The 25,881-nt window shown below is 34.8% G+C and overlaps 1 protein-coding gene across 3 annotated transcripts in view; it reads right to left on the reverse strand.

Moving 5' to 3' along the window:
• Positions 1–25,881, reverse strand: part of GALNTL6 (polypeptide N-acetylgalactosaminyltransferase like 6) — a 1,200,276-nt gene that overhangs the window by 684,031 nt on the left and 490,364 nt on the right. The gene's annotated exons all lie outside the window — the stretch shown is intronic.

Genomic DNA, 25,881 nt, shown 5'->3' on the forward strand with positions numbered 1-25,881 from the left:
AGCAAACAACACCAAAGTAGAAAGTATAATCATTTTCGAGAGAGAACTGCTATGATGATTTTAAGTGTATGTTTTGTAACATTTGAATGCAGCTTCTAATGTACATATTGCCTTATAATTTGATTTTATCCAACTTAATTGTTGAAATTGTTGAAAATATAAAAAGGTATATTTTTATTTACTTCCATTGGTTGATATTGTTTCACTGTATCTCAATTTACAGCATTCCACCAAAGATATACGTTTGAGTTACTTCTAACTCTTCCTATAAAAATAATATTGAATAAATATTGAAAAAATAAAATAAAAAACAATATTGAAATGAACATCTTTGTTTATATATTCCTAGTTATGTAGTTTGGGAAGGGAAAGGATAATTCCTACAAATAGAAGTGTCTTTAGAGTAAGTTAGAAGAGTTTTCACACATCTTCAGAAGTACTGAATAATAATTTGAAATTTACTGGTAAAATATAGATTATTCATACTTTAATTTGTTTTCTCTTGATTACTAATACAATCAATAACTGTATACATTTATCATTTGTATTTCTTACATTGTGAAATGACTGTTCAGAGTTCGTAAAAAATATTTTATTGGTTGTTTTTAAAAAGAATTTTTTTTTCTATTTCAGAGAAAGAGAACAAGTGGGGGAGAAGGACAGCAGGAGAGAGAATCTTTTTGTTTTTTTAATGTTTTATTTATTTTTGAGGCAGAAAGTGACAGAGCATGAGCAGGGGAGGGGCAGAGAGATAGAGGAAGACACAGAATCCGAAGCAAGCTCCAGGCTCTGAGCTGTCAGCACAGAGCCGGACGTGGGGCTCTAACTCACAAACCGCGAGATCATGACCTGAGCTGAAGTGGGATGCTTAACTGACTGAGCCACCCAGGCACCGAGAGAGAGAGAGAGAGAGAGAGAGAGAGAGAGACAGAGACAGAGACAGAGACAGAGAGAGACAGAGAGAGGATCTTAAGCAAGCTTCGTGCTCAGTGCAGAGCTGGACCCAGAGCTTGATCCCACAACCCTGGTAACATGACCTGAGGCAAAATCAAGAGTGGGGCACTCAACCAACTGAGCCACCCAGGTGTCCCTGAAAAAAACAAGGTTTATATAATGTTTAAAGCTTTGTTAATTATATATGTTGTAAATATTTTCTAAGTTTACTTTATTTAAATCTAATTTAAGACTTCTGATTTCCAGTTCTGCACGCAAAGCACTTAGAAGTTGCCACTCTATCCTAACAAGTAAAAAGCTGAACAGACTGAAAAATCAATAACCCTTATTGGCCCATAAGAGAAGAAAGGACACAGGGCAAACTGCTGTCCCAAAAGAGAGACAGACAGGTGAATATAGGGAGTTGTGGCTTACTAGGGCAGGGACTCAGAAGTGTAAACCACCTGGGAACCAATGCCTGCATAGAAAACCCAACAGTAATTGACAAATTGCTGGAGGCTCAGTAGTCTGAGAGTTAAAAACTCCAGGGGGACACAGTCATAGGAAGGCTCGAATAATTTTGTGAGATTTACCTGCAGGAGCTCAACCAAATTCCCAATGTAAATGTTGGAGAAAATCTTCTCATGCTTCCAGCAAAAGGAAGAGAAAAGCAGCAAATTTGAAATAAACCAGAGCACACTGTTCTTAACAGGCTTTCCCTCAGGGACCACTAGTTAATCAGAGCCTCACCTGCTGAGGTATTACCAGAGCCTAACCAACCTGGGGAAAGGGAAATACCGAACCCCAGCTCATTCTAACCATCCTGTCCAACCAAACAGGAAAGAAAAATCCTGAGAGAGTGTTGTGGCATTCACGGTCCAGAGCATAGACTTACTAAAAGACTGAGACCTAATCATAAGACTATAGGACACTTTCTTTATCCCCACCCCTCATCATCACATTATAAAAGGTCTATTTATAATAGTTCACTTACCAAGTACATTATGACCAGCTATTATAAAAAAAATTACAAGGCATACCAAAAGGCAAAAAACACAATTTGAAGAGTTAAGAGAGCAAACCTCAGAAGCATACGTGACAGAGGTGTTGGAATTATCAGACAGGGAATGTAAAAAAAGTATGATTCACATGCTAAGGACTCCAATGGGTAAAGTACACGGTATACAACAACAGACGGACAACGTAAGCAGAGAGATGGAAATTCTATGAGAGAAATGCTAGTGATAAAAAACATTACAACATGTGAAAAATGTCTTTGATGGACTTATTAGTAGACAGGACGGAGCTGAGGTAAGAATCTCTGAGCTTGCGGATATATTAATATAAGCCTCCAAAACAAAACAGCAAACAAAAGACTAAAAAAAGCAGAACAGAAGATCGAAGGACTGTAGGACAACTACACAAGGTATAACATACACAAAATGGGAATAACAGAAGAGGAAGACAAAGATAAAGGAACAGAAGAAATATTTGAGACAGCAATGACTGAAAATTTCCCCAAATTAACATCAGCAGCAAACCCACAGGTCCAAGAAGCTTAGAGAACACCAGAACAGGACAAAGGCCAAAATAAAACAAAACAAAATTACAAAACTACACCTAGGCATATAATTTTCAAATTACAGAAAATTAAAGCTAAAGACAAAAATCTGGAAATGAGCCAGTGGGGGAAAAAAAAAACACCCTATCTACAGAGGAACAAAATGAAGAATTACATCTAATTTCTCCTCTGAAACCATGCAAGCAACAAGAGAGTTAAATGAAATATTTAGAATTGAGAGAGAAAAAAACAAAACAAAACACCAACCTTGAATTCTGTAGACTGTGGAATTGTCCTTCAGAGGTAAAGGAGAAATAAAGACTTTCTCAGACAAAATAATGAAGGAATTTGTTGCCAGTTAATTTATCTTGTGAGAAATGATTTTAAAAAGTTCTTTAAATTTTTTTTTATGTTTATTCATTTCTGGGAGAGAAAGACAGTGTGCAAGCGAGAGAGAGGCAGAGAGAGAGGGAGAGAGAGGCAGAGAGAGAGGGAGACACAGAATCTGAAGCAGGCTCCAAGCTCTGAACTGTCAGCACTGAACCCAATGTGATGCTTGAACTCATGAACTGTGAGATCATGACCTGAGCCGAAGTCAGACGCCCAACCAACTGAGCCACCCAGGTGTTCCTTATTTTGTTCGATAGTTAACAAATAACATTGATGTCAATAGGCATTTAGGTAATGATTTTAACGTGATTGCTGCTAAACATTGTTCGTGAAAGTTGAGTACTGGATACGTGATCCTGAGTGTGTGTGTGTGTGTGTGTGTGTGTGTGTACAATAGTGAATGTGATTATAACTTATCATGTTAAGAAAGAATACTTCTAGTGCCTTTTAAATAAAGATAGTTTTTCATGACTAGAATATGAAAGTTTACCAAATTGTTTTTCAAAATTTTTATAAGTTTTTATATTTTAAACATATGAACCTTTAATTTTACAATATACTATTTGTTTCTAATCACTGGAATGTATTTTTGGCAGGAAATTTGGCTTCTATATCAGTAATCCCTCAAATAAAAGTGAGTTCTTCTTTTTTTTTTTTTTTTTAATTGGCTTCTAGCTCCTGCCCTAATGACATTAACCTCAGTAGCTGTGACAGCTAAGATAAAACAGCTGGGAAGTGATAAATAATTATATGCTGAAGAAGCAGACTGGAAATCTCTCCAATTTTAAATCAGAGACACAAAAAAAATTTTTGTTTTAAATCAAAAAAGAAAATACTGAAACTCATCTGTGTTTGTTATTTAAGATAAAATGCCAGTTGCTTTTTTAACCTAAAAGGGAAATAAATAAGTCAGTGAGTAATTTCATTTTTTTAAATGTTTATTCATTATTGAGAGAGAGAAACAGAGCATGAGCAGGAGCATGGGAGGGGTAGAAAGAGAAGACACAGAATCTGAACCAGGCTCCAGGCTCTAAGCTGTCAGCACAGAGCCTGATGCAGGGCTCAAACTCACGAACTATGAGATCATGACCTTAGCCGAAGTCAGACACCTAACTGACTGAGCCACCCAGGGACCTCTGAAATTTCATTTGTATAACAGCTAATTATTCAGCATCCTCTATGGGCAAAAATCTATGTTAAATCATTTTATATTCATTTTCTGACTCAATACTACAAATAAACATTGTGCTGCCCATGTTACATGTAAGTAAACAAATGAGACACTGACATTTTTAATAAGCATTTCCACAATCAGCAATTAGCTGACTGTTTAAAAAGTTCTAGACTTTTCTAAAAGATCTCCATCTCTCTCCACTGAATGGCCAAATTAGTTAGAGAAGGTCTTTTGACCTTATATATTCTCTGGCATGAACTGGATTTATAGACACTTCATAAATCTATTTAATAAGAAAACCATAGTGCATAGTAGTCTTTACTTTCTTTAATAAATTTTTATTTTTAAATCTATGTGCCTTAAGCGAAATGTATACACACAGCTGAGGCTTCTTTTCAGTAATTTTTTTAGAGATATTTTTAATACCCTGCATTCAGATTCAGCCACTTTGAGACTACAAATATAAATTTTAAAGCTACACATGCATTAAAACACCTGCCAATCAAAGAGAACTTCATTTTCTCTGTAAAACAATTTAGTTTTCAGATTGATAAATCTCCTGAGACAAGGCTTTTCATATGAATAAGTGATACTCTAGAGTTATAAAACACAACTTGTGAGTCACCAGTGATGGCATACTAGAAATTTCTTCATTGCAGCTATGAGAATAGGTTTTAAAATTTTATGTTCTTATGCACAGAGCCTGCAGTTTTTACTGCAAATACTACTAACTCATCTTAAGTTTTAATACGTAAAGCCTCAGGGACTGTCACATCTCAAGTGGTTTAAGATTTCTTCTACAAAACAACAAAACAAAAAGCAAACAACTCCAAAGAAACAAAAACAGGTATATGTTGAAAAACGATATTATTCAAAGGTCTTTTGAGTGATTACTAGTCTACAGATTTACCTATTTAACATTTTTAAAATCCTAATATACCTTAATGTTATCAGTTGTAAATTCAAATAAGTCCTTTACTTGAAATGTAAGAAAAGTGTCCTGTCATATGTGTTTACAATTGTATTAAAGGTATAAGTGAGATATTTTAAAGAACCAGATATAAAAGTTAATACTGCATCTACATATATAGATATTAAGCAGAAAAATGCTATCTTACAAATATGTCTCTGAATCTATGTATTCAAGTCATAGAGCAGAATTTAATATGGAAATTAGATTAGTCTCATAGCACACCTGGTATTTATCCTCCACATGAAATGACATTTTATTTAGTCTGGTATACCTATAGATAGTATTATTATTATTTTTTAATGTTTATTGAGTATCTACTACATGCACCACTGGATAAGGAAAGGGAAAATGTGTATAGTATGACCTCAGGCCTGAAAAAGCTAGAAATATACTCTGACTAGGAAGATATAGGCTCCTATGAACTGAATGTTTGTGTCCCCCCAAAATTCTTTATGTTGAAATCCTAACTCCGGATGTGAGGGAATTTAGATGTGAGGCCTTTGGGAGGTGATTAGTCTGTGAGACATTAGGACTCATGAATGGGATTTGTGCCCTTATAAACGATACCCAGAGAGCTCCCTGTGAAGACACAACAAAAAGACGGTCCTTTATGAACTATCCAACTACCAAATTTACTGGTCCCTTAATTTTGGACTACCCAGTCTCCAGAACTGTGAGAAATAAATTTCTATTATTTATAAGTCCCCAAGTCTATGATATTTTGTTTCGGCAGCCCAAACAGACTAAGTCAGAACTAACCTATAAAATGATTGTTGTGGGGATGCCTGGGTGGCTCAGTCGGTTAAGTGTCTGACTTCAGCTCAGGTCAAGATCTTGCAGTCTGTGAGTTCAAGCCCCGCGTCGGGCTCTGTGCTGACCGCTCAGAGCCTGGAGCCTGCTTTGGATTCTGTGTCTCCCTCTCTCTCTGACCCTCCCCAATTCATGCTCTGTCTCTCTCTGTCTCAAAAATAAATAAACGTTAAAAGAAATTTTAAAAAATAATAAAATGATTCTTGTGAAAAGGAAGTGAATGAATTGGACGATAAACCTTGTAAGAATTTCAAAACTGACAAACTGAGGAACTTTACATGGCTTGGAAACTCCAACTAGAAAAGGGGAATTTTCAGTTCAAAGCTGAAGGGCAGAGGAAGATTTACATTGTTTTAAGAGGTTTGGGGCTGAGGAGACGATACGGGAATTGAAGTAAATGAATTTGTACAGATGAGATTTTTTAAACATGATGTTAATCTATTTAAATAGATTGAAATCTCATAAAATACAATACTGAGACATAAAGTAGGGCTTTGTCAGACGGGGGAAAATGCTAGTGACAGTTCAAGGTACTTAAACTTTTTATTAGACATAATTAGAGTATAAGAACAACAAAAAGAAAGTGTTTTTGCACTTTTCCTAAGGGGCTTGAGGAAAAGCAGTTAGAACCCTCGAGAATCTATATAGCCAGGCCTTTGAAATGTACTTTTCTTAGATTTTTCACAATCAATCCATCTTAAGTCAGTGTACCCAGCACTCCATGCCCTATTTCCAAAATCTACTTTATTTTTATCATGCATTGCTTTTCTACCATACATTACTCCTCTAAATTTATTAGTTGACTGTTAATTCTAAAATATGTTAATTGACTATCTCCTCATTGGGATGTAAGCAGAGACTTTTTGCTGTTCCCTATAGTATCCCCTGAACCTAGAAGAGTGTGTGACATATACCAGATATTCAAATAAATATTTTGACTGGTATATAAATAATACAGTGACGGGACTAGGAATTAAATTATGAGTACCACAGTTATTACCTTTGACATCAGGTTTAAGAGAAGAAAGTAAAAACATCACACTGATTTTAAATACAACTGGAATAATCTATAAGATCATTGAGGGATAGGACTGTGTCTTGATATCTTTGGGTCAGGAAACATTAGTATAGTGCTTATCACATGGTTTAGCCCCCCAAAATAAGATAAATTTTATTTATTTCATTCTGTGAAATGAATAAATGGAGAAATAAATTAATGCATTTAATTAATGCAATCCATTGAGAAGGATAGAAGATATATCTCAATGATGTAAGATCTTTCAGCAGACGGGGAAGGAAGCAGGTAGGCACACAGAAAGAAGAGCCACAGGGATGACACAGAGAGGTGGTAATTAGGAATTTCAAATCTGGTTTGGTATGGTTGGAGTGTGGTTTTTATAAGGTGGAGCAGTAAAAGACAGCTGGAAAAGTAGTAAATCATTGTTTTTTTTGGGTTTTTTTTTTTTTTTTTGCATTATTCTGGAAGTGGTACAAGTCCTAATCAAAGTGAAGTATAGTAAGTCAGTAATCCATACTGAAATCTCTAGGGTAACAACAAAAAAATCACCCAAGAATATACAACCCAAAATCTACAAAATAAAACATAATAAAAATAAAATAAGGAAAAATAAAATAAAGGAATAAAATTAAAAATACTCTATGTAACAAAAAAAGCAGAAAAGGATGAATTAAAGATTATATGGAGAATGGGACTTATGGAAACCAAATAGCAAAATTTAAATGAAATAGATTAATTCTTTACAAAAACTTACCAAAATTGACAAGAAGACATTTGCTACCAAAATAGTCCTGCATCTCTAAAAATTTTTCCTTTTCTTAAATTAACAATAAATATTTACTGAATAAATGAAAGGCACATTTCATCTTTTTAAGTGTTTTTTTCTAATTTATTGAGATATAATTGACATAGAACATTGTATAAGTTTAATGTAAAATGTGTTGATTTTATATACTTATGTCATGAGAAATTATTATCACCATCTTATTAGCTAACACCTCTATCACCTTTTCTTTTTGTAGTGAAAGTGTTTAAGACCACTCTTTTAGCAACTTTCACATATATAATACAATATTAACTATAATCACAATGCACATTAGATCCCCAGAACTTATTTGCTTTGTAACTAGAGGTTCATACCTTTTGATCAGTATCTTCCCATTTCCCTCATGTCCCAATCCCTAGCAATTACCATTGTACTTCCTGTTTCTATTAGTTTGGTGTTTTTAGATTATATATATAAAGATACCATACCATACTTGTCCTTCTCTGACTTATTTCACTTAGTATATACAATGGATCAGTATTCAGCCATAAGAAAGGAAGAAATTTTTCAATTTACGACAACCTAGATTAATCCTGAGGGCATTATGTTTAAAAAAGTTTGAAAATTCTAGGGGCACCTGGGTGGCTCAGTCGGTTAGGATCTTCTGGGTGGCTCAGCTCAGATCATGATCTTCGGCTTTTGGGTTTGAGCCCTGCATTGGGCTCTGTGCTTACAGCTCAGTGCCTGGAGCCTGTTTCAGATTCTGTGTCTCCCTCTCTCTCTCCCCTCCCCACTCATACTCTGTCTCTCTCTCAAAATAAAATAAACATTAAAAAATATTTTTAAAAAAAGTTTGGAAATTCTAGGCCCACATGGTTTCACTGATGAACTTTTTTAAAAATTAAAATGAGAAATAGTTCCACTTTTACACAAATATTTTAGAAATTAGAGAAACTTTTTATATGATACCAGTATAAACCCGATATCAAAACCAGACAAGGACATTATAAGAAACGAATATGTATCGGAGCTATGTCTCTCATGTGTATAGGTGGAAAATCCATATCAAAAGTAGCAATTTACATCTATCAATATTTTAAAAGACATTATATAGTGACCAACTGAGATTTATTCTAGAAAAGGCAATGTTGGCTTAATACTAAAAATCAATCAATGAAACACATTAACAGCAGTTCAAATTAAAATCGTGGGAGCTTTTGCTTCTTGGTGGTAGTGGTGGTGGTAACAGTGTGTGTGCGTGAGTAGGTGCTGTGTGTAGTGAGATGGGGGACCTCAACTGAAAATGAATTTAGAAGCACAAAGAACCTAAAGCCCCAAGACAATATTAAGGAAGAAAGGCATAGTTGGAGAAAATTAAAACTATACACATTTGGTTGTAAAGTAAACCAGAACTAATTAAGTTACATAAAAATGATAACATGAACATAAAGACACATATATGAAAGATATTTCAAGGAACAGCTCTAGTTCATATATATATATGATATATATATATTATATTAGTAATATATATATTAGTAATAATACCAATCATTACTGGTAATAATATTGTCTCCATTTTCTGATTATAGAAACTTCTTTTTTAAAAAGAACAGTTGTCTGGGGGCGCCTAGGTGGCTCAGTTGGTTAAGCATATGACTTCTTGATTTTGGCTCAGGTCATGATCTCACAGTTCATGACATTGAGCTCTGCGTCAGGCTCGGCACTGACAGCATGGAGCCTGCTTGGGATTCTCTCTTCCTCTCTCTCTGCCCCTCCCCCCTCAAAATAAATAAATAAACTTAAAAAAAAATAAAAAGAACAGTTGTCTGTCTAACATCTAGAGATGTTAATTTTGAGTAAATTTTGTATTAAAAAACTGTATATTTTTATTTAGCATACAAGGAGTTAAATAACAAGATGTATTTATATTGGTTCTGTGCACAGATTTTAAAGTGAAGATAACATAAATCTATGGTACAGATTGATGTTGTTGATAAGAGTTTACTACAAAAGATTAAAAAATTAACTTTAAAATAGATATGTTTGTATAGGAATCCACTGTTCTATTATTTTTCAGCTTTCATCCTGGGCTTGTGAAAAGGTTTTATTTCCTAATTGTGTAGTTATTCTCTGAATTATCACAAAAAGCTTCATTGTCTGCAGCCAATGCAGGAGAAATCATGTTAAGAAATATTTTGCCTCAACATCCCAATTACTTTAAAGCTTATTTAGTTTCATTCATTATTGGTATGTATTCTACTTACATAGATATAATTATAAGGTTTTCTTAGTCATTGTGGACAAATGGTAAAAAGTGTCTTTTAAGCCTTTTCCAAATGGGATGTGTATAATCCTATATATTATAGGATTTCTGCCTTTTCTCTCTCCCCTCCCTACCCTTACTTCCTCCTAAGGGGAAGTGCTTGATTTAATCCCCATGCAGTGCATTCTCCAGAAAGTGACAACTATTTTTTTTTTTTTCTATGGATTCAAACTAAATGGAACATTACTGTCAAATGTGTCTGACTTGGTCTGTTAGCATTTTTCTTTGTGTAAAAATCATGAACTGTCAGAGTGTCATGGGTTGGACATTTTTACCACTTCTGAAAAAATGAGGCAACACAATCATGCAGTATTCCATATGTCATTTGAAGCATACAGAGAAGTTGAGATAAAAACTACCAGAGTGGAAAGAAATATAAAGAAATTAAAGAGGCCGCTGGTAAAGGGACAAAATAGAATGAAAGCAGCAAAGGAAAAAAAAAGGTTAGAAAAGAAAACTACAAGTGAAGACAAGATTTGGGGTTTTTTAATAAATTGATTTCTAGCAATAAAGGAGTAGAAGTCTGATTTATAAAATAAAGTTTAAAAAATTTATAAATTTTTTAACTTATAAAATTTATAAAATTTTATTCATTTATAAAATTAAAGTTAATTTTATAATCTGTTACTAGTAACATCGTATAGAGCTTAAGGAGACAACTGAAATTATACCGTATGATGAGGAAAATACAGAGTTTGTGATCCCTAATAAGTTCAAGGAAAATATTATTTTGCTTAAATATTAACAGGCACCCTGAAATGATCATGGCTTTTAGATTAAGTGAATGATGGATATATGTCCCATGTCACACTTAAAATAGTTCCTACAGAACAATCAACATCTTATTATGTTTTGATTACAAATGACAACAAATACCTTGGAAGAGTTTATTCCATTCATGATCAAATTTCACATGATGCTGAAGGACAAGTGAGTTCTTAATAGGTTATAAAGGAGGATGCATGGTAAAAAATGAAAATGTTACTTCCATCGGCATTCAAAAATAAAAACATCACAAACATCATGCTGTCAGTCAGGGCCAGGGTAGTTAGAGGTGCGGTTAAGAGAAGGCTGACTTTATGTATCAAATAGACAAAAGAAGGCAACTCGTGAAAGATTTGCACTAAGAGCTATGTGCAATATATAATTCTTATTTTGAATACGATTGGATTTACATTTCTATGGTACCAGAAAACACTTTCAACTTGCTCACTGAAGTATGTCTCTCTCCCTCATGTCTGTAGTAATGGAATGAAAAATTATCAGTGATCCATGTCTCATAAACTTCCCATTGTTCCAACAGCCAGGGCATAGGCAGCATAGAAACCAGAAAAATGCAAATAAAATTCTAGTGAAGTTTTTGAGTGAAGAAATTTTAATGAAATATAGACGTGCTTTAGAGTAAGCTCTTAAAGAATAACTAAGTTCAAATTCATTAATACCAGAAACATCTATATTTTAAATTGATCCAATAGCTTCCCTATGTTTACACTAAAATGTACTGTTTTTCATGTGTATTTTATTATGTTTTCTTTATTTCATAAGGAATTAATTAACTAGTTAAGCGGGTAACTAGCTGTCTTACTTACAGGAGGAAAAATTTGTGTCATACCAATCCGCTTCCTGGAATGTAATCTCCTTGGGTTCAATCCTGATTCCATGCCTCACTCAAGGAAATTTGTTGTCTGACTGAATTACCATGGAAGTGGTAACTGAAAACTGGTTTTTAAAAAATTGAATTTTATCACTATGAACATATATAAAAAACATCCATGCAAATTTAGCTTATTCTTTGGAAAACCTAGTAAATTTTTCTTTTCCAAACTGGTTCTGTGTGGATTCCTGATAAATTTGGTTTCAATAACCTCCTCTTTTTCTGCTTAAGGAACAGATTTGTTTTCAGATGTCAAAGTTTTTTGTTTGTTTGTCTTAATTTTCTTTAAACTATAATCTATATTAGTTCTTTTTCTGAAAAATCATAGTCTTTAAAAAGGGGCTAACATACCTAACTTACAGGAGGTATGATAATGATTAAATAAACAATATGTCTTAAAAGGCTTTGCAAACTGTAAAGCCAAAATAAAATAAAACTTTTCAGTAAAACATGATCATTTTACAATGTTCTTCTCTTTAATTATTTCATATAGCCCTTTTTCCAGCATCAGTTTGGCCAAAATTTAGATTAAAAACTGAAACTTTACCTTATTAAAACTAAAACTTTCCAACTGAATCGAAATATCTCAACTTATTTTATCAGTACTTATTTCCCTTTTATTAGCTGACAGTTTTTTATAGGGCTCAACTATACCTTTCAAAGATTTTTTTTAAAGATCTTTGTCATTTTTATAGAAATGAAAAAAAATGTTTAAAAAAAGGGGTGGCACCTGGGTGGCTCAGTCAGCTAAGCATCCTACTCTTTCTTGATTTTGGGTCAGGTAAAGATCCCAGAGATGGGTCATGGAATTGAGCCCTGCATCAGGCTCTGTGCTGAGCATGGAACCTACTTGGAATTCTCTTTCTCCCTTGGTCTCTGCCCGTCCCGCCCCACACACACTACACACAAATAAGTAAACATTAAAAAGAAATGTACTCACAATTAAACAAGAAATTAAAAATAAAACACCCCAAATCTTATCTTTTAACATTAATCATTCAAATATTAGGTATTTATTTATAAACATTTCTCTTTGAATATATCAAAGGATGATTACTTTTGAATGACTATATAAAGCTTGGGCCATGCTATGCATGGTAGTTCAATTTTTATCATCTCAAAGGATGTTAACTCAAACATTCCCATTAAGTTTAGGAATATAGGGGCAGGCAGTAAAAGGTCCGACTTCTGCTAAGGTCATGATCTCAGTTTGTGAGTTCGAGCCCCATGTCAGGCTCTGTGCTGACAGCTCAGAGCCTGGAGCCTGCCTCAGATTCTGTGTCTCCCCCTCTCTCTGCCCCTCCCATGCTCATGATATGTCTGTCTCTGTCTCTCAATAATAAATAAATGTTAAAAAAAAGTTTAGGAACATAAATAAACTTCCATTAAAATGGTGAATTGAACATACACATTGTTTTTTGCTTTCGTTCTGGGGATCACAATAAAACATTAAAAGACAATGAAAAGATTAGAGATCTAGAGCAAAGAAGAGAAAGAAAGGGAAGCAATCAGCATAAAACAGATATTTTTAAAACACACATCCATAAAAAATGTAAAGAAAATAGGTACATGGTTACTGATAAATCCAGGGGAGGAAACATAGCCAAGTCCCAAATGGACATGAGAGGAAACAAGGCTGTACTATATAAATACAAAAGTTTTCTGAACATGTCAAGACCAGCTATTGAAAAGGGTGGGGTTGAAATATAAAGCCTACATTAGCAGAATAACTGAAATTCGGTACACTAAATAGTCAAGACTCCAATCTCACTTGTCTTATGTAGTAGCCATCTCCCCATCCATTATTCAGTCACCCTACAGCCAAACCTACCATGAGACCAACCTGACCCACCAGGAGAATTCCAACTCAGCTTTGTGTTGACTGATGATTAATAACAATGTTCTTCTTAACAAGCATTATGAATAAGTTAGCTTTACGAGCAATGCCATAAAACTCAGATAAAAATAAAAACAGAGGTGCCTGGTGGCTTAGTTAGTTGAGTGCCCAACTCTTGTTTCCAGCTCAGGTTATGATCCCAAGATCCTGGGATCGAGCCCCACATCGGCCTCTGTGCTGAGCATGGAGATTGCTTAGGCTTCTCTCTCTCTCCCTTTGCCTCTCTTCCCCACTCGCACTCTCTCTCTCTAAAACAAACAAACAAACAAACAAAAAAATAAATAAATATAACAATAAAAACAAACAAAAACAATATGAAAGAGAAAAAAGGAAGAAGAGAAGTTTGAGGACAGCCACACTGCTTATTTATAAATGATAAAGATAGAGCTAGAACATCATCCACTTCCCTCCCCGACCCTTCCAACAACAAATGGAGGAAATGAAGTTAATTGAATTATTCAAATCATTTACAAAATAATTCTACAAACAAAGTTCCAGGATCTTAATATATAAAACTAGCAGTCAAAAGAATATCACATCTCTGCATTGAGAAACCTGTACTACTTTTAAGTTTTTGATAAACTTTTTTCATAAAAATCTAAAACTAGCCTTGAGAGAGAAATGTCCCATTGACATTTCTTGAGAGAAATCATGTGACATAATATACTTAAAAATAGAAGTGAAACAGAAAATCAAATCTTTATACTTTGTAAGCTACAAATGGATTCTTTGTTATCCATCTCACTTCAATACTTTGTTCATAAATTTTATTAAAAAAAACAAATTCTTTATACTGTGATTATTAGAATTATGCCAAAGGAACAATATCTGAATGTGCCAGATTATTCCAGACAAGTTAGCTCTTCTTTCCTTCCTAGTATGCAGTGCTACTTCTCCAAATTCTTAAATTCAATGGGAATTTTATACTTTGAAATATATGTCTGTAAGATTCATGTAGCAATCTGTCACACAGCCTAAAGAAAAAGGACCATTAGTGAGAACTAATTACATACAAGTTTACAGGCCATATCACACTTATCTCACTCTAAAATATGAGTTTCAGGTACATTTCTCTTCTGTTAACCCATCCAAAGCTGTAATATACAGAAGCCTAAAAAATTCTGCCAAAAATCATATTCTAATAAAATCAATGTTTATTTCAGGAGGAGAGGTTATAGAAAAACAATTTAATGAATATATTGAAAAGATACATTTAAAATAAGCATATTTAAAATCATTTTAGGGGCGCCTGGGTGGCTCAGTTGGCTAAGCGGCTGACTTCGGCTCAGGTCATGATCTCGCGGTCCGCGAGTTCGAGCCCTGCGTCGGGCTCTGGGCTGATGGCTCAGAGCCTGGAGCCTGCTTCCGATTCTGTGTCTCCCTCTCTCTCTGCCCCTCCCCATTCATGCTCTGTCTCTCTCTGTCCCAAAAATAAATAAACATTAAAAGAAAAAAATTTTTTTTAAAAATAATAAAATAAAATCATTTTAGACCTATCATAACATATATAAAACAAACTATTAAAATTTTAGAACAGGGGGCTCAGTCGGTTAAGTGCCCGACTTCAGCTCAGGCCATGATCTCACAGTTTGTGAGTTTGAGCCCCGCGTCGGGCTCTGTGCTGACAGCTCAGAGCCTGGAGCCTGCTTCGGATTCTGTGTCTCCTCTCTCTCTCTCTCTCTCTCTGACCCTCCCCCACTCATGCTCTGTCTCTCTCTCTCTCTCAAGAATAAATAAACAAAATAAAATTTTGAACAGGAGTTCACAAAATTATCTGTTGAGATTCATTTGTACAAATCCAAACTCTGATTAATATAATTGTGATCCACTCTTTGATTTTCACAAGCAAAGACTGACGGTATAATTCTAATGGATGCAGTGTCCCAAACAATCATTCATCATACCTTTCAGGTTTACTCAGGTACTGAGGTACTTTCACATTAACTGTATTGAAGGAAGGAATAAAATGCTACTTTAAACAAATTGCTGAAATTGTTGCCTGTCATGACTGCACTACATTAATGGATTTTGGGGAGCAAGACAAATAGGTAGGCCCTGAATTATACATCAAACTCTCCTATGAAAAAGCTGTAGAATTCATTGGGTTCTTTCACATTTCTACCCTCAGTTTCCTCATTTGTAAAGAACAAAAGGCATGACTAGATTTATTGCATCTAATATTCTACGCTAGCTGCAAATCATTTATTTTTTCTAAATCACCACATACCACCAGATATTTAATTAACATTGTTTTTAATGTTTATTTATTTTTGAGAGAGAGAGAATGAGCGAGCACAAGCAGGGGAGGGGCAGAGAGAGAGGGAGACACAGAATCCAAAGCAGGTTCCAGGCACAGAGCCTGATGTGGGGCTTGAACTCATGAACCGTGAGATCATGAACTGAGCTGAAGTTGGACGCTTAACTAACTGAGCCACCCAGATACCCCTTGATTCACATTTAAGGGCTGAACTTGACAAATATTATCTGAAGCTTTAAGTACTTTTAATCTCAAAGGAAAAACTATATGACTTAGTCGTATAGCCAATCTGTTAGAAGAAATGAGGTTATTGTGGGCCTGAGCTATGAGATCCTTGAGGACAGACTGAGGGCATATTGAGATTCAATATACACTTCTTGCCTTTATTGATCGAAATATAAAATATAACCAAAGCTAAAGAAGTAAGGATAAACTACTTAAAACCTTCTAGGTTCTTTACCATAATTAGCCACCGAAAGATATATACAACTAACTCTTGAACAATGGTGGGGCTTAAGGGACCAACATCCGCATAGTAGGAAATTCATGTATAACTTCTGATTCCCCCAAATTTAACTACTAATAGTCTACTGTTAGTTAGCCTGAAGTCTTAACAATAATGTAAACAATCAACCAACACACATATATTGTATGTCATATGTATTAGATACTGTATTCTTACAACAACATAAAGAAAATGTCATAAAGAAAATCATGAGGAAGAGAAGATATATTTATAGTACTGTAATATATTTATTAAAAAAATTCTGTATATAAGTGGATCCAAGTAGATCCAAGTTGGATACAAGTGGATCCAACAAACTAGTGTTGTTCAGAGGTCAACTGTACTCTTGTTGTTTTTTTTTTAATCAAAAATCTACACAGATAAATATGGTTGTCTCATACTGAGTTAAAGAAGACACTATTGTATGATCCAAATACAAATGAAAGGTTTTCTCATGAAAGTTACAATCCATAGTGTTCCAATTAGAATTGTCTCTGCTCCTCAATCTCAGAGGAACTCAGTAAATTACTCTCTACAGATAAAGCAAACTGATCCCAAAGCAGAGATAAAAGAGTAAGTCCCTAGATCCATAGTTGCAATAGTTTTTTTCCCCAAATAAAGCAGGTAAAATAATAAAAAAATAATCCATCATAAAGGGCCAAATGGAAAAAAAAAAACTGTGACAAAATAAACTGAATCCTAGGAAAGAAACCTAATGCTTTCCAATATGATTTAGATAAGAAGGCAAAGAACTACAAAGAATAAATTGTAAGATGACTCTCCACTAACTACATGGGTAATAATCAGAGGTCTGTAAAAGACATTAATTCCCTTGATAAAAGTAGTTTAAGCATCCGTGAAAGGAAGGATTCTTTTTATCTTCTAAGGAAGGTTCTGGACCATATACCTACTCACTTACTGAGCTTTTAGTTGTGCAGAGATTAGGGAAATCTGAGTTTATAGTTATTTGTTCTATCTCACTTAATAACTCACGGCCAGGCAAGTTTGCTTTTGTTGCACCAGCCTCTTTGAGAGTGAATCTCGCCAGGTTTGTGCCTGCCCACAGAGGGGCTGTAGTTTGTCAGTTCACTGTAAATGACAATTTGTTTTGAGGATGTCAAAATAATAGGTTTTGGAGATGTCAGTCGGTTCCATAATCCTCATGTGCGTTCTTTCCAAAACAATTTTGTCATTAAAAATGTATGAGAAAAAAGCCTTTTTTATACTGTCAGTTAGGAAGGTAAATTGTGATAATTACCAGATAACACAGAATAGAAAAATAATAATTAAAACACTATGATATTTTCAAACGTGAGGAGGAAATGATCCTTAAAAGAGGAAGTCATTATAGAAGGTCACTCAGAGTGTAGTCACGAGACAATTAAAGACTGATGATGAGTAGTTGATCATAACATCGCTGCATAATGAGAGAATGGGTGTCTCAAAAAGACATAGCCAAACTTAGAGGACAAAAGTCTTACCTTTTCTTCATAACTAGTGTTATCCCTTTATCAACCTAATTTTGATTTTCAAATTTTAACTGATGGTTGAAAGAAACAAGCATCAAAACAATTAAACCTTGTGCATATGGAAGCATTGATCTTTTTCAGAACTTGTTATACACAGAAACATCTTTTAACATTTTGATATATGATATTTTAAATATAATAATGTAAACATTCATGAAGGACAACCATAGGGCCACTAGAGGATAAGTATAGCCTTTTCCTTCTAGAAGTTTTTAAATAAGTACATAAAGCAAAGTTATCACCCTATCCGATGGTGAACAGAATAGAGGAAGAAAAAGGAAATGCAAATAGGAGCTGAAATTGGCATTTTATATTGCTGATATAAACACTGAATTTTTATGACTTGACCAGCTGATGTTTGAATTACCAATAATTTTTATGTGGGTTCTATGTCTAATTCGACTAATCCTTCAGTTATAGTTTGCTGCCAAAAAAATGAGTCTCAAAGAATTTTCCGATCAAAAAACTTTCTAAAATATTTATTTATTTATTTATTTATTTATTTATTTATTTATTTAAGTTTATTTATTTACTTTGAGAGAGAAAGAGTGAGCCAACGGAGGTACAGAGAGAGAGGAGTGGATGAGAATCCCAAGCAGGCTCTACACTGCCAACGTAGAGCTGGATGAAGGGCTTGAACTCAAAAACTGTGAGATCATGATCTGAGCCGAAGTCAGAGGCTTAACTGACTGAGTCACCCAGGAGCCCTCCAAAAGTTTTTACAAAACAATTCATTCATTTGGAAAAAATTATTACATACCCGTTATGTGCTAGAAATTGCAGTAGAACATAGAGAATAAACACGAAACATAGATGATTCCAGCCTGATAGAAATATCCTAAGTAGGGAAATGAGTTAAGGTGCTCAAGTATCAAAAATATTTTAATTACATAATTCTTTTCTCTTCTAAAAAAGTTAATATTTTATCTTTTATCTGGGTGATTTACTACTTCTATTTTGGGAATCACACCAAGAAGTTTACTATTTCTTTATTCTCTTCTGGACGGAAAATAGTTATTTTTTTCTTTCAAAAAATGCAGTTATTTCAAGATTTATTATTAACATATATTAGGAAACAGTGGAATAATTCAGGATCAAGCTTTTTTCCATGTTTCTAACTGACTTATGAGGTCATTTCTGTGCCCTAAGAGAAAAAAATCCATTTGCTCTTATAAGAATGGACCGTGCTTCAGGGCTTGGAAATTGCTGATCCTTTCTTTCTTTTTTTTTTCTATTGTACTCCATTTCCAAAGATTCTGGAAGCTTCTATAAACTTCTCAAGCTCAAAAGTCATTCCTGTCAGACTTTCAGGGAATATGGTAGAGTAGGACCCTAAGCTCACCTTGTTCAATGGATACAACTAGATAATAGCCATATCAGTTTAAATAATACAGAAAACCAGTTGAAGCCTGGCACAGCAGACTCTCTACAGCTAAATGTAGAGAAAAGGCCACATCAAAGAGGGTAGGAAGGGCAGAAAAGTGGTTGGGAGCTACATGGACCATAGGCCTTTCATAGGAGGGAAGGAGGCTGCAGGTGCAGAGAGGGGAGAGAAACAGACTCTTACACCGAGTGCCTGCTAGGGGAAGATGAATCTCCATAACATTTGGCTTTAAAAACCAGAGATGCTGAATTTCACAAGTTCTTACAAGCGGTGGAGCTTAAAACCTGGAACTTTAAAAGTCAACAGGCTCCTGGGAGAGCCAGGAGGACAGAAGATATTGTGTCCCCACCTATAAAGAGACAGCACAACAAAAAGCCCTGTGGAGATACAGCATAGAAGCAGCAGTTTGAAAAATGCCTGAGGTAAGTGGGAGGGAATTGTTTTTTTACTAATCTCAGAGTGTCTGTTAGAGGGACAGGGTTTGTTGGGAGACTTTGCAGTAATAAAGGACCTGGTGGGTGCTATTGCCCTCCCCTGCTCCCCAGCATAAGCATATGGACCCCTGTGGTAATAAGAATGGTACTAATACCCCCTACTTACTAACAGTGCCCCTCACCTGCAAGTTCTCCTGTGGATGCTCCCCCTCCAGCCAGGCCTTGGCTCCATGTCCCATCCCACAGAAGACTTGCACAAACTTTGCTAACACCACATGTCCCACTCCTGCATGCTTCTGTGGATCCATCCCCTCCCAACTTACCTGCCTCTGTCACTGGCAGCTACAGGTCCTCTCCTGCTAGTATGGACCTTGCTGGCACCACACACCCCACCCCAACATCCTCCTGCACTTCAGTGCTACTGCATCTCTGGCAAATGCTTGGTCTGACTCAACTTAATCCCAAGGCAGCCCCAGACTGGACCATTAATAACAGAACAACCAAACCCTGCTCACAAAAGACAAAGAGAGCCATCGAAGATGACTGGGTTGAAAGCAAAAGTGTATCAGCCACAACAGTAGGGTGCACACAACACACATAGGAAACACCCCTTAAGTGCTAGATTCTTGTGAACAGGGGATATTGCACCGTAGGGCACTACAGGGCCTCTTCCTCATTAGACCACTACTTTCAAGAGCAGGAGATGTATCTGAATTTCCTAACACATAGAAACAAACACAGAGAATTAGACAAAATAAGAAACAGAGGAATATGTCCCAAATAAAAGAAGAGGACAAAGTCACAGCAAAAGACTAACTGAAACTATGCCTGCTAAAGAATTTAAAGTAATTGTCATAAAGATGCCCGTTGGACTTAGGGAAAGTAGAAGACCTCCATGAGACCCTTAACAAAGAAACAGAAAACATAAAAGAGAACCAATCAGAGATGAAGAACTCACTAAATGAAAGTAAAAATATACAAGATGGAATAAATAGTACACTTGAGGAAGCAGAAGAACAGATCAGCAACCTACATACAGGACACAATAATGGAAAGCAATTAGGCTAAGGAGGATAGAAAAACATAATAATAAAAAAAATGAAAACTGACTTATGGACCTCAGTGTTATTCCAAGAGGAATAACGTTCACATTACAGGAATCCCAGAAGAAGAAGAGAGAAAAGGTGGCAGAAAATTCATTTAAAGAAATAACAGCTGAAAATTTCTCAATCTGGGGAAAGAAACAAAAATCCAAATCCAGGAGGCACGGATATCCCCCAACAAAATAAACCCAAGGAGGTCCACACCAAGACACATAGTAATTAAAATGGCAAAACGTAGTGATATAGAAAGAATTTTAGAAGCTTCAAGAAAAAAGAAAATGGTTATATACAATAAACACCCTTTCAGTCAATCAGCTGATTTTTTAGCAGAGATTGCAGTCCAGAAGGGAGTGGCATAATATGTTCAAAGTGCTGAAAGAACAAGAAAAGCCCCCTGCAACCAAAATACTCTAGCCAGCAAGGCTATCATTCAGAATAGGAGAGATAAAGAGTTCTCCAGATAAACAAAAGTTAAAGGAATTCTTGACCACTAAGCCAGCTCTATAAGAAAAGTTAAAGGGAACTCTTTGAGTAGAAAAGAAAGACCATACGTGGGAATAAAAAAAAGTTGGAAACATATGCAAGAAAAGCAGTAAAAATAATTGTACCTATAAAAATAAGTCAAGGGATTCACAAAATAAGAGGAGGTAAAGAATGACATCATATCCCTAAAATATGGGGGGTGGGAGGAAGAGGAGTAAATAATGGGTTGAAACTTAAGCGACATTCTACTTAACATAGATTGCTATATACATAACATATTATACAGAAACCTAATGGTAACCACAAATCAAATACCAAAAATATATATGCAAAATAAAGAGAAAGGAATCCACTAAAGAAAGTCAACAAACCATGAGAGAACAAGAGAAGAAAGAAACCGAGAAGAACTACAAAAACAACATAAAACAAGTAACAAAATAGCAACAAGTACATATCTGTCAATAATTACTTTGAATGTAAATAGACTACTCACTCCAATCAAAAGATACAGAGTGACAGATTGTATAAAAAAGCAAAACCCATATATATGCAAAACACATCTCTATTTGAGACCTAAAGATACATGCAGATTTGAAGTGAAAGGATGAAAAAGCATTTATCATACAAATGGGAGTTAAAAGAAAGCCAGGGTAGCAACACATATATTTGACAAAATAGACTTTAAGACAAAGACTACAATAAAAGAAAAGAGCACTATATAATCATGAAGAGAAAAATCCGGGGCACCTGGATGGCTCAGTCGGTTAAATGTCCGACTTCGGCTCAGGTCGTGATCTCACGGTCTCTGATTTCGAGCCCCACGTCAGGCTCTGTGCTGTCAGTTCAGAAACTGGAGCCTTCTTCAGATTCTGTGTCTCCCTCTCTCTCTGCCCCTCCCCCGCTCATGCTCTGTCTCTCAAAATATGAATAAATGTTAAAAAAAAAAACATGTTAAGAGCAAAATCCAACAAGAAGATATAACAATTATAAGTATTTATGTATTCAACATGGAAGCACCTAAATATGTAAAGCAGCTAATAATAAACATAAACTAATTGATAGTCATAGAATAATAGTAGGGGACTTTAACATCCCACTTACATCGATGGGCAGATCTTCCAAATAGAAAACCAACAAGGGAACAGTGGTTTTCAATGACACATTGGACCAGATGGATATGACAGCTATATTCAGAACATTCTATCCTAAAACTGAAGAAGACACATTCTTCTCAAGTGCACATGGACCATTCTCTAGAATAGATTACATATAAGGCCACAAAACAGTAACAACAAATTCAAAAAGACAGAAGTCACAGCATGCATCTTTTCTGACCACAATGCTATAAAACTAGAAATCAACCACAAGAAAAAATCTGGAAAGAGCACAAATAGATGGAGGTTAAATAACATGCTACTAAACACTTAATGGGCCAACCAAAATATCAAAGACAAATTAAAAATAAATACATGGAGACAAATGAAAATGAAAACATAATGGTCCCAAATCTTTGGCATGCAGCAAAAGCTGTCCTAAGAGAAAAATGTATGGCAATTCAAGTCTATCTCAAGAAGCGAGAAAAATCTCAAGTAAACAACTTAACTTTGCACCCAAAGTAGCTAGAAAAAGAACAAAACCACAAATCAAAACAGCGAAGAAAATAGTAAAGATCAGAGGATAAATAAATAAAATAGAAACAAAACAAAACAGAACAGATCAATGAAATCATGAGCTGGTACTTTGAAAAAGATCAACAAAATTGATGCATCTTTAGCCAGACTCATAAAAGAAAAAAAAGAGAGAGAGAGAGGACTCGAAGAAATAAGAATCAGAAATTAAAGAGGAGAAATAACAACTGCCATCATGGAAATACAAGGACTATAAGAGAATATTATGAAAAATTATATGCCAACAAACTGGACAACCTAGAAGAAATGGATAAATCCCTATCCTTTGCTTCCAACAAACAAAAGTCCAGGACCAGAAAGCTTCACAGGTGAGCTCTACCAAACACTTAAAAAAAAGTTAATACTTACTCTTCTCAAACTATTCCAAAAAAATAGAAGAGGGAGAGCTTCCAAATTCATTCTATGAGGCCAGTATTACCCTGGGCGGATACCAAAGGCAGATACAGACATGAAAGAGAGAAAGAGAGAAAGAGAGAGAGAGAAAGAAGGAAGGAAGGAAGGAAGGAAGGAAGGAAGGAAAGAAGAAAGGAAGGTGGGAAGGAAGGAAGGAAAGAAATCAATCAATCAATCTATGGGCCAATATCTCTGATGAACATAGGTGCAAATATCCATAACAAAATATTAGCAAACCATACAATACATTTAAAAAAATTATTCAACACGATCAAGTAGAATTTATTCCTGGGATGCAAGTGTGGTCCAATATTTGCAAATCAATAAACCTTATACATCATAACATGAAAAAGGATAAAAACTATATGATCATTTCAATAGATGAAGAAAAGCATTTGACAAAGGAAAACATTTGTTCATGATAAAAACCCTCAACAAAGTAGGTTTAGAGAGAATATACCTCAACATAATAAAGGCCGTAAATGAAAAACCCACAGTGAACTTCATACTCATTGATGAACTACTGAGAGCTTTCCCTCTGAGATCAGGAATAAGAAAAGGATGTCCACTCTCACCACTTTTATTCAACATAGTATTGAAAGTCCTAGCCACAAAATCAGACAACAAAAAGGAATAAAAGGCATCCAAATTTGTAAGGAAGAAGTAAAAGTTTCATTATTTGCAGATGTCATAATACTATATATAGAAAACCCTAAAGATTCTACCAGAACATTCTACCAGAACATAGAGCTGATAAATGCATTTAGTAAAGTTTCAGGATACAAAATCAATGTACAGAAATCCATAGCATTCCTATATCCTAATAACAAAATAACAGAAAGGAGAATTAATAAAACAATCCCATTTACAATTGCACCAAAAATAATAAAAAACCTAAGAATAAACTTAACCAAGAAAGTGAAAGACCTGTACTTGGAAAAGTATATAACACTGATAAAAGACATTAAAGACAATACAAAGAAATGGAAAGATATTTCATGCTTATGAATTGGAAGAATAAATATGATTAAAATGTCCATATCACCCAAAACAATCTATAGATTTAATGCAATTTTTATAAACACACCAACATTTTTCACCGAACTAGAACAAATAATCTTAAAATTTTTATGGAACCACAAAAAACCCTGAGTAGCCACAGTGATATTGAAAAGGAAGAACATAATTGAAGTTATCAAGATCCCAGTTTCAAGATATACTACAAACCTGTAGTAATCAATACAAAATGCTATTGGCACAAAAACAGACACATAGGCAAATGTAACAGAATAAAGAACCCAGAAATAAACCCACAATTATATGGTCAATTAATCTTTGACCAAAGAGGCAAGAATATGCAGTGGGAAATAGAATCCCTTCAACAAATGGTGTGGGGAAACTGGGCAGCTACATGCAAAAAAAATGAAACTGGACTATTTTCTTACACCATGCACAAAAATAACTCAAAATGGAATAAGCACCTAAATGTGAGACCAGAAATGATAAAAATCCTAGAAGAGAACACATTTGTCATAGTAACATTTTTCTAGATAGATTTCCTGAGCCAAGGGAAACAAAAGAAAATAAAATTTTTGAGGCTATATCAGAATGAAAAGCTTCTGCGTGGGAAAGAAACAATCAACAAAACTAATGACAACCTAATGAATGGGAGAAGATATTTGCAAATGACATATTCGATAAAAAGTTAGTATCCAAAAATACAAAAACAACTTATACCACTAAACACCAAAAACAAAAACAAAAACAACACAAAAACACAAAATAATAACAAAAAAAACCAAATAATAAAAATTGTGCAGAAGCCATGAACAGACATTTCTCCAAAGAAGACATACAGCTGGCCAACAGACACATGAAATGTTCAACATCACTCATTATCAGGGAAATGCAAATCAAAACCACAATGAGATACCACCTCACACCTGTCAGAATGGCTAAAATCAAAAATTCAAGAAATAGCAAGTGCTGGCAAGGATGTAGAGAAAAAGGAACACTTGTGCACTGATGGTGGAACTGCAAACTGGTGCAGCCATTGTGGAAAACAGTATGGATGTTTGTCAAAAAATTAAAAAATAGAACTATCAATATGATCCAGTAATTGCACTACTGGATATTTACCCAAAGAATACAAAAACACAAATTTGAAAAAAAAAATATGCAGCCCTATGTTTATTGCAGCATTATTTATATTAGCCAAATATGGAAGCAGCCTGTGTCCATGGATAGATGAATGAATCAAGAAAATGTGGTATACACACAAACACATGCAGACACACACACACACACACACACACACACACACACACACACACACTGGAATACTATTCAGAGATGAAAAGAATGAAATCTTGCCATTTGCAACAATATGGATGAAACTAGAGGGTATTATGCTAAGGGAAATAAGTCAGAGAAAGACAAATATGATTTCACTCATATGTAGAATTTCAGAAACACAACAGATGAACAGAAGGGAAGGGAAGGAAAAATAAGATAAAAACAGAGGGGGCAAACCATAAAAGACTCTTAAATATAGAGAATAAAATGAGGTTGCTGGAGGAGAGGTCGGTGGGGGGACGGGCTAA

This window comes from Neofelis nebulosa, chromosome 3 (assembly GCF_028018385.1).
Source record: "Neofelis nebulosa isolate mNeoNeb1 chromosome 3, mNeoNeb1.pri, whole genome shotgun sequence".
Taxonomy (NCBI): domain Eukaryota; kingdom Metazoa; phylum Chordata; class Mammalia; order Carnivora; family Felidae; genus Neofelis; species Neofelis nebulosa.